This window comes from Anneissia japonica, unplaced genomic scaffold, assembly GCF_011630105.1.
Source record: "Anneissia japonica isolate Jap-2015-1 unplaced genomic scaffold, ASM1163010v1 scaffold585_len4108843_cov191, whole genome shotgun sequence".
Taxonomy (NCBI): domain Eukaryota; kingdom Metazoa; phylum Echinodermata; class Crinoidea; order Comatulida; family Comatulidae; genus Anneissia; species Anneissia japonica.
Genome location: NW_022716829.1, coordinates 3,178,869 through 3,189,565, shown reverse-complemented (window position 1 = coordinate 3,189,565; position 10,697 = coordinate 3,178,869). Strand labels below are relative to the sequence as shown.

Below are 10,697 nucleotides of genomic sequence, written 5' to 3'. Positions count from 1 at the left end.
ATATATATATACATTACATTTTTACGTCCATGTGTCTCATTTAAGATTTATGTTCGCATTTGCATTTAATGGATACAATTGTTGCCATTTTTGGTTACGAACGCTTTCTTGTGAGAGGACGACATACTAATCATCAACTATCACAATCTATAATGGAACTTTCTAACTCCTAATGTAGGCTTCAGGTTTGAACCCGATTGCAAATGACGTGACGAGGTTCCTAGCTGAGTGTAATAGTGGAGGGATAGTTTCGAATTCATTTCAAAATTCATGTAACGTTTTTACTGAAAAGTTTGTTATTAGTATAATTATTGTAACACGAGTAACCCGCACCAATATATCATAATCTCCTTAGCATGCACAGTGTTTGTTTGTAATAGATAGTGTTACAAAGTAGTCTACAACTTGACTGGTCATCGTGACACAATGTTTGAAAAGATAAATTATACCAATATCAGTATTAATCCGAACACCATACATCCTACTATTCCAAACTTAAGCAATTGTGTTGCTGCTTCGGCTACTGTATACAGATTATACCTTTGCTATTACATTTTTTTTTTCAAATTAATTATCTAAGCATGAGCTTAGCTCAGTCGGGTAAACTGATGGTAGCCACTGTGTGTGCGCTGAACATTTGGGATCTCTAGGTCCCCGGTTCCTATTCCCTCTAGACGGTACATTGGACCGGACCCCAGTCGACATTGTTGAACTGTCAGTGTGGCAAATATCTAGAGCTGATACGCTAAGAATACGTCATGGTCCACTATGACCCTCTCTGCAAAAGTACTCTGACCAGTCCATTTATTACAGTTAGACTTCGCCTAATGTTCAATAACCAGTTACGATTTTGCGTGTACTGTACGTACAGTAGGCCTATGCATGTATAACTGTCTGAAATTTAATTTCATAATATGTAATCTGGCTTACAGTGGCCTATTTTCTCTGCGATGCCGATTCTAAAATTAGGTAAGTAAAATAATTTTCAATTTGAATTCACCAGTGAAGTTTTACCAAGAGAATCGATCGTGTTTATACTTAACTGTCTAAAAGAAAAAACACCTTAAAGTCAGAGGTCTTAATTACTTTTATTTAAAAGGCGTGACGGCCCAGAATTTGGTCAAAAACCTTCTACATAGAATTTCTAAAAATAATCTTTTCACGTTTATGAATCTTAGATTGAATTGGCTTCCAGAGACATTTAACAGAATAAAGAATAACTTACAGTATAAAGGAAGCTTTACCAGTGATCACAAATGATCAAAAGAATTGTGTACAGTTAAATGTCTTTACATTAACGGACCATACCAACGAACATATGCATTACAGTATCCTGAGATGGAGGAACTATTTGCAGGCCCTGGACAGTATATGAACAATTATCTTTGCATTTCATACTTTAAACCGCGAAAAACAAAGAAATTATTGCTATGATATATACAGATAAAGAAAGTAAAAAAATAATATTAGGCCTAATTTAACTGTTTTTGTATGTAAACTGGTGTATGTTTTTGTGTGCATTTCATTTTAGATAATCCGCTTTTAAACCACGTTTTCGTTTTGTTCGGGTGTTTTCTGTATTATTTTCACACACGCAAAATAACGTATCATATTGGAAGCTCAGCTCAAAGCTAAAATTATGAGGAATACGATTCAAAATTACACATTATAAACATAAGATAACAAAATTCCATTACTACCACTTTTATTACAGCTACAGCAGAACTCCTCCTTTGTGACACCCCCATTAAGGGGACGTTTCTTGCGCTAAACGAGGAAAAGTAAATATTTTAACATTACGACACCCCTATTAAGGAGACGCTTGTTTGGGTTCTGAAGGTATCCCCTTAATAGATAGGGGTTTTACTGTACTACTTTTACTACTTCTACTATTATTATTACTACTACTGCTACCGCTACTACAATACTAATACTAGGCCTACTACTGCACACTTTCTTCAAATACCTTTTCGATATTTATAAACTGATTTTATTATTTCTTTCGATGTTGTAGAAATGCTGTAAGTATTCGTGATTGATGTAAGTGTCCCAAACAATATTATGGGCAATAGATTACAATTCATTGTGCGTGTTGCATACGGAATGCGATATTACACTAAATACAATTATTGTATTCTTAACAAACTACTCACGTTGTCCTTTAGCACTTCATAAAGTGTCCTAGATTGATGGTTCAGCCAGTTTCATTAGAATCAACGGTGCTGACGTGTTTCAATTTTCTGAAACAAATAACGATATACTATATGATATTGTAACAATGCTGTGGCTGCGCTGTAAACACGTCCTGATTGTTAAGAATCAGGTATAATGGGGATTCAGTATCTATATTGATATGATCGATCACAAGATCAGATGCATTTACAGTTACACGTGTTTTCACAGCTGTATTCCGTTGGGGTAGGATTATCATATCAGTTGAAACTGCTACATAATCAATAAAAGTAATTGCAAGAGTAAATATCTACAACTTATGTTATTTGCTTATTTTCATATACACTTTAAAAACCTGTATCCCACCACATTAAAGGTACAGTCACTATGAGTACTAATTGCATCGCATGGGACTCCTTAGGCCTATACCACACCGATTAGCCTCCCATGGCGACATACAACATTGGCCCTGTCTCTTATACACATCTAGATGTGTATAAGAGACAGGTGTTGCGTTGCGTTGTGTTTTATCTGCGTTGCGTTATCTGTGTTGTGTCTGCGTTTCACGAGCCAGACGTTTTTGTGTTCTTTAAACACAGGTAGGGATGTGGTTTTTTTTCTTTAAGATGATTGTTTCGTTAAGATGATTGCTATCATATTGTATCTTCCTGAAATCCTAATCTTGGTTAAATGATACTATTATTATACTCATAATGACGATTATACATTAATGTGATTTGTTTACTTTAGTTTATTCTATGTCTACTCATTTAACACTGATTGCTTCCAATATAATATTCCGAAAGGAATTTTTTCGACGAGGGGTCCAACCTCCCAATAAGGGATCCATACCTACCCTCTCTTTTTTCGGAGAAGCCTAGCCCCTCCCCCGGTCGGGGAAAAATTAAATTTGTCGGGGAATTTGTTCGTTAATTATGGGATTTAAAAAGAACAATTTGATAGAAAACCATGCAAGTTAAAGCCTGGTTCTCACGAGAGACCTAGTATCCGGATCGGGAGCTAACCGTTAGCGCTAACCGTTAACACCTGTGTGAGAACGCCCAATGCCGTGTGAGAACCGCTGCCGTGTGAGAACATAGCCAATGAGTCCCACCGTTGGAGGTACCAGCCTCCTGTCGGGAAAGCCTAGTTCAACCCCCCCCCCCCCCCACCCCCCAGTCGGTAAAAAAAATAATTTGCAAAGAAGTTTTTTATTAAACAATAATACAATTTTGTGTTAATTTATGGGATTCTTTATTTAAAAAGGATAATTTGATATAGAAAAACCATGCAAGTTGAGAGTCCTACTGTCGGGAGTACTAACCCCATATCGGAGGTACCATCCCCCTGTCGGAGAATAGCTGGCGCCACCACTGCAACCCATATGATCGCAATATTATACTACACTTCGCACATAACGATCCAAGCATGGGGTCCAGAGGTCCCCGACAAAGGCCCTTTACCCTGGACCCCCACTAGCGCTGCCCCTGATTCCAATATTTACGACATTATTTTGTTATCAACTTCATCATCACCAGCAGCATCATCAGCATCAAGCATCATCTTCATTATTATCATTAATGTAATATTAATGATAACTATATTATTATTATTATTATTATTATTATTATTATTATTATTATCATTATTATTATATTATTATCATCATCAGACCTGTTACATAGTCAATGTCAGCATAATGATCTAAGTCTTTGTACTGTATATACTCGGACAACTGATTAGCATTATTTAAACATCTGTTGTAGTTCAACCAAGCTGCATTGTTAATTATGTCAAAATATCAAACGAGCCCTTAGGTGTTATAGTCTTGTGCTATGTTTATTGGTAACCTGAAAATATGATAAATACAGTTATCTCCAATTGGAGACAATCTTGGGACCTCAAAACTTGTGGTGGTCTCGGGTTAGGTCTCCACTTACCGGCTTAGATTTATGTTAAAAGATTGAAGATTGTTATTTACTTCTGTAAATACAATGGTCTTGAATTAGAGGGTCTCAGAATTAGAGTGGTATCGGATTGGAGGGTGTACTGTAAAGCATCAAATAATTATTGAAATATGTTTTTAAACATAATTTTTCATTATTGAGCTACAAAACCTTCGAGTAATTGCAATACCTGAACGCTAATGGACGCTCAGGAATAGCAATTACGGTATATTTATCTGTCAATTTATAACAGAGCCAGAAATACGTGCATGTCCCACAAAGCATGTGTTTACACACGTTTACTCTGTCGTTTTATAGCATCTTAACGACAATATCAAAGGGGCCAGGCTTAACTGAACAGCCCATTGCCTCTACAAGATAGCCTCAATACACCTTTCCGGAGTGTCAATCAAACTTAGCAACTGACCAATCAAAACAGCGCTAGGGATACACGCGCGTATCACAAACACACGTGTTGTATCACAAACACACGTGTTGTCCCACAAACGCACGTGTTCGCCTATGTTTTAACACTGTCGTCAACATACAACATTGGCCTCTTCGGAGAGCCAATTAAACTTAACAACCGATTAATTAGAACTCTCAGACTAAACATTTCTTTTTATCTCAGTTTTTTTTTTGTCCCCCTTTCTTGTCCCACCTCCCTCCCTTCTTGAATCCACCACTGAGCTTCTAAGCCATGTTACACTAATTAATGTGGGAGTTAATTATAGTCTGTTAATAATTAGTGAAACATCTGCATTACAATCTCTACCCGATACAATATAACTGCAACCACCATTACCGTTCATTTACAGCCTAATGTAAATTTGATGGCATATAAATATTGTGTTTCAAATAAACAACATTGGTATAATAACACAATGATAGCGGAATTATCTATACGCTAGTCCTCCAAAAATGAAAAATCTCCACTCTAATTATGAAACCTGATACAAACAAATAAGGAATACTGTAATGAAAAAAATATATGGACCTTTTTCCACATACAGTTTTTCCACGTACTGTTTATTGGCTTATCAAATAAGTAATGCTGGCTTTTTACCCTCTGGTCGTTATGAACATTGGTATTAACTCAGTATAATAGCGGACAAATTTATAATCTAGCCCTCCAAAGAAAAATTTAAAAAAAATCTCCATTCTAACGAATGCAACCTGATACAAATTTTTTTTAAATAATTTTAAAAAAAAGAAGATATATAGGGCCTAGACCTTTTTTTCATATACAGTTGTGTACACAGATATCCATTAACTTATCAATTAAGTAATGTTTTTTTACCGTCGTTATGACCTCTCGTTCCCTGGCTATGATTGAGACATAAGTGAAGACATTTTATTTATTGATGTCGACATAAAATCGTGCTCGAAAAGAACCTTTCATGTAACCATCAAATCAATGATGAGTCAACAATAATCTGTGCAAAAAGGATGTCGGCTAACTCGTACCAATGTCAACTCGTACCCACTTAGACCAATTCGTACCCACTTTGGCCAACTCGCACCCAAATTTAGGTGAACTCGTAAACACATTGGTGATCTCGTACCCATGACTTTTGCAAACTCGTACCTAAATGTATTCAAGCAATATGTATAGGCCTATTGCGTATGTTCCCCAAATTATTTATTTTTATATATTTAATGATGTTATTCTAATCATTGTTATTTGTTTTTGTCTAGCTCGTAAAAGAAAGTCAAAAGAATAAATTTAAGTGCCTTGATAATTTTTTTGAGAATAATGTGTTCTAATAAGAATAACCATGGAGCTATACAATTGTATAGCTCCATTGAATAACTACACTAGAAAGACTTTCACCAGGTTTTTCCCCAGGTCAGATGGTAGAGTAACCAAACCATAATTTCAGGGTATGTGGTTCAAATCCTGGTAGGACCTAGTATGTGAGCTTTTTTTTTTATTTTCTTTTTAAACCGGCACATGGCTTAAAAAATTTTTAGCATGATGACACATGACCAAGAAAACGTTGTAGTAATTTCAAGCGCCAGTAGATTCAAAATTGTATTCATAGTTTGACGTGTGTGACGTTACAATTTTGATATAGCACTAATATTGCATGTGTGCATTTTTCTTTTTGTATAACCATTTACGTTGATAAATGATGGAATGTGTAACTAAAATATTCCTGTACAAACTGATTTATCTCTGAATAATGTCAATCCCGCTTTGTTCTTTTCGGAGACCATTATTGTTGTACATCTATTCATATTCTAATTACTGACTTTGTAGTTGTATAATGAGTGTAATGTGAACATTTCATATTGATTAAATTATGTTAATGAGGTTATAGAATATTTACTTGGGATTTTTATTATTAGAATGGGAGGCCTATTCAAACAAAAGCTGTTGAAATATCAATACTATGTGTTAGTTCAAATCAAATTCCTTTCGCTACAAACAAAATACGAAAATAATTAATAACCAAAACATCAGTGAATGAATAGTATGTATACATATATGTATATCATTAATCAATTGTCCATTTTTAAATACAAGATAAATTAAAAAAAAGAGAAGATTAACGTTTCTGATGAAGGTCAGATGAGCAAACTAACAGAAAAATAAATGAATTTAGTTAATTTCTCTCATTAGATTCTTGATATATAATGATTATAATCATTGATTTAATAAGGATAACTCAATGTAGCACTGTAAACATGTACAAACACATAATTGTCAATGATAGAAACAGTGCTCTAATATAGGAATACGATGTTATAATCTTGTACATTAGCCCCTCAACGAAAGGTTATACGAAAAGTGTCTGGGCATCATATAATATGAGTGTTTATGTAATGTTATTTTCAAGTTTAATAACAACCAATGATCAAATAACTAATACAGAAAAAACATTCATTCAAGAATAATTTACTAATAACATATTCCACAATCATTCATCACTAATGATAATAATACTGTATTTTATTGCATTGTGGATTGCAGACTCCTTAGGTGCTTTACTAACTATAGTATGTAGAGGTATTGTGTAAAGAACCTTGTTGAATTACTGAACGCATCAGTATGATTACTAGCCGTGATTTGTGGCTTAGGACTGCTTAGGACTACATCAAATTTTAATTGTTTTCCATTAAGTACATCTTTAAACAAGCAAGTACACCCGTGATTCCTCTGTGATAAATGAACATGGAAAGTCTTGTAATCCGCACTTATGTGGGCGATATGTATCAAAAGTTAATCATATTATTGCCGGTTCACGGTTAAATATAAATGCCTTAAAGAAAAGCATATATCGGCGATAGATTAATTTGTATAATTACGGCGGTAGCCATGGTTTTCATATTGGATGTTACCCTGCAGCGTTTGCCAGGCTTCAAAATTCGTATTCAATCAATATAAAATATAAATGAAATTGCAAGTTGTGAATGCCTCAAGTATTTTTCGATTTATGATAAATCTAAAAATGAGTGTGCTTGAACTTTAATTGAGGTAAATGTCCCGGATATAAGATTTCTCCTACACAAACATTTGATTGATGGTGGTTATTGGATCTTCTTGTAATTAATGCAAGACTTACTTTGTTAAGCTCAATTCATATATAAAAGCTGAATTATTTGTTTGTTACAAAAGCACATAAAACCATCATCGACAGAAAGAAATATTTATTTTATATACTTTGCTTGAATTAGTAATATAGAAAATAACAATAACAATATGAATTAATGGCAACATTAACAATTTTAATAGCAACAACAATAGCAATAATAATAATAATAAGAATTTCATAATTTTATAGTGCGAAAAATTGATGAACTAGTAATTGGCATCTATTGATGACCATCCATCTCAATTAAAATTTACAGGTTTTAATAAATGGTTTAAATAGAAAAAGACCTTATAGTTCCGTATTAAGATTGGCAGTAATAATTTATTATTCATTTGAAGTATTATATTGTTTAGGTCGCTCAGTAACACCAATGTATTAGCCCCGTGACTAGAGTAACTATTCAGAACCACAATTTAATCTTTAGCAGCTTAACTACTTCAAAGGGATTTTCTATTTAAGAGTCATTACCTTTGTTTCTTACAGTGTACTTTTAAATACTTCATTATGGAAAGAGTCATGTACCAGCAAATTAATTTTCATTTCATGAATATTCATTTTTTATGCCAAACAATCGTACAGGATATTACGCATGCGTTGTGTAATCATCATCATCATTCATTAATGTGTATAAAAATGATTAAAAGTATATTTGTACCGCTGTAATAATGTCATTAATAATAACAATACCAACAACATAATAATAATAATAATAATAATAATAATAATAATAATAATTACAATAACTTAATAATAAAATAATAATAATAATGTAAATAATAATGTAAATAATAATAATAATAAATAAATAAATAATAATAATAATAGTAATAGTAATAGTTCAGTAATGTATTTTAGCAATCGAGTTCTCTATATAAAAACAATATAAATTAATAAATATATCTGGAATTATTATTGTTGTTTTGATTATTGAGATTACATCTGATAATAACAATAATAATAATTATTATTATTATTATTATTATTATTATTATTATATGTCTAAATATGATGAAAAGCGTGACATTTAAGAGAGCTGTTGTGAGATGGGTAATGATGATGAGGGTTTGAATTTTGATTTGATTAATTTAGTTTCACACACACAATACAAAAAAATATGCCACGCTCTTTATATAATCAAAAACATCATTAATGTCCTTGTTCTCTATTAAAATAAAATATATCCAATAAATGTCTCTGGACTCTGAATTACTATTGCTGTTTTGATTATTGCTGAGATATCAAAAATAATAACTGGCTTAGTATAATGGAAAGATGACATCGAATAATGAGGTCGTTAATATTTGATGACAATGGTTTGTTTTATATATTTGACTTGATTTATTTAGTTTTACATAAAAATACAATACAATACTTAACATTCTTCATAAAATCAAAAAGATCATTAATTTCCGCCTACAATAATTACAATATAAGTTCTATCAAATTATTAAAATACCAATTTATAAACTACCATACGACTGTGAAGTAATCAAGCAACTTTGAATAATACATTGTACCCCATAATTATTTACAAACTAAAAATGCACGTGTAATCGACAAAACAATCATTAACGTATAATCATACTCTTAAATACTCAAAAAATTCCGAATCGTATTCCATTTAGATATAGCCACTGTAATTAACGGCATTTTATAAAACGGGATTTTATTATCGTCATGTAGTAGGAAATATAATGGATTACAATAATAATAGTCGGTACCAGCATCAGGTAGGCCTACACCAACATTCAAACGAAGCGACTTACCTTGATCATGTGCGACAAATGACACTGAATGGACTAAGAGGCAATGATACAGGAATATCACGAAAAAGACTAACGCTTGTTTCAAACTATTTGCCTAAAAATAGGTTATTATTCATGGACGATCGTTCGTAGGAAACTGACCAATCACATGGGTTGTCGTATACTGATTTCAACTCACCGTCTGCATAGCCAATTATAATCGCTCTTTATTCTCAGTCAGAGCATGATTGTACTCGAAAATATATCTCCGGCTTGTATCAACCAGATCATGCATCAACAGTGAAGGAGGGAGACAGCATACGATACTCTTAGGTACAACATTTTATTTTATCACTTTGATATGCGCTATTCATACGTTGTTTGCGTGGTTCATTGCACACCGTAACGCACATTGGGCCCTGGATTCAAATCCTGAAGGTAAACCTCTCAATAATTATTTCAGAAGTGCCTAAACACAACAGGTACGTTTTGCTGTGGGTACCTTTATTAGCAAACACAAATTAATATTTGTATATATAAATATCTTGGACGATGTGTTTTGACACAATATTCGATTAATTAATTAATTACCGTAATAAGAAGATAAGTTTTATGTATTAACAGCTTGCAGTATAGAGGTGAGTTAGTTACGTCTTTTTTACGGATTGTTAGTAGACCTACTAGATAGCTTGTCCAGGACAACTTCGAAAAATAGATGATAGTAGAATTCGCACACCGGTAAACACACTTATTTTCTGAATCGGTTCAGCTCCAACGTTCTTAATTCGTTTATTCTCTTTCAGAGTTTATTTTGTTTGTGTTAGGCGTGACCATCTACACACTTACTCGAAAAATATTAATATTGGTTATCTATACGATTATTCAATTTCACTAGATACTTTAACCCAAGATTAACATTCTACTCTGAACTCTAACCCTTCACATGAAACCATGTGAAGGGTTAGATCATTAAAGCATTATCACTGGCGTTGATTATTCTCATTATCATCATCATCATCATCATCATCATCATCATCATCGTCATCATCATCATCACCATCATAAGTGTCATTTCGTTCTTCATCATTTATCGCTATCTCTACCTGCAGCATCATTGTCATTATCATCATTGTTATTATCATCATTGTCATTTTCATCATTGTCGTGGGGGTCGTCATCATCATCTTTAGCAATGTCCACATTTGATCTTCATCCTCCTCTTCGTTATCTCCGTT

General features: G+C 33.1%; 1 protein-coding gene across 2 annotated transcripts in view; it reads right to left on the bottom strand.

Annotated features, from left to right (window-relative positions):
* LOC117109830 (neuronal acetylcholine receptor subunit alpha-5-like) overlaps window positions 1–9,918 on the bottom strand; it is a 44,329-nt gene extending 34,411 nt beyond the window's left edge. The window contains exons 1-2 of one of the 2 annotated variants that reach the window (XR_004445602.1): window positions 9,484–9,918; window positions 2,154–2,240 (exon numbers count right to left, since the gene is read on the bottom strand). The gene's annotated coding sequence lies outside the window, so the exon portion shown is untranslated. Of the gene's footprint in view, window positions 1–2,153; window positions 2,310–9,483 lie in introns of those variants that run through there. The other variant, XM_033252263.1, reaches the window with a different exon arrangement.
* Window positions 9,919–10,697: the final 779 nt, after the last annotated feature.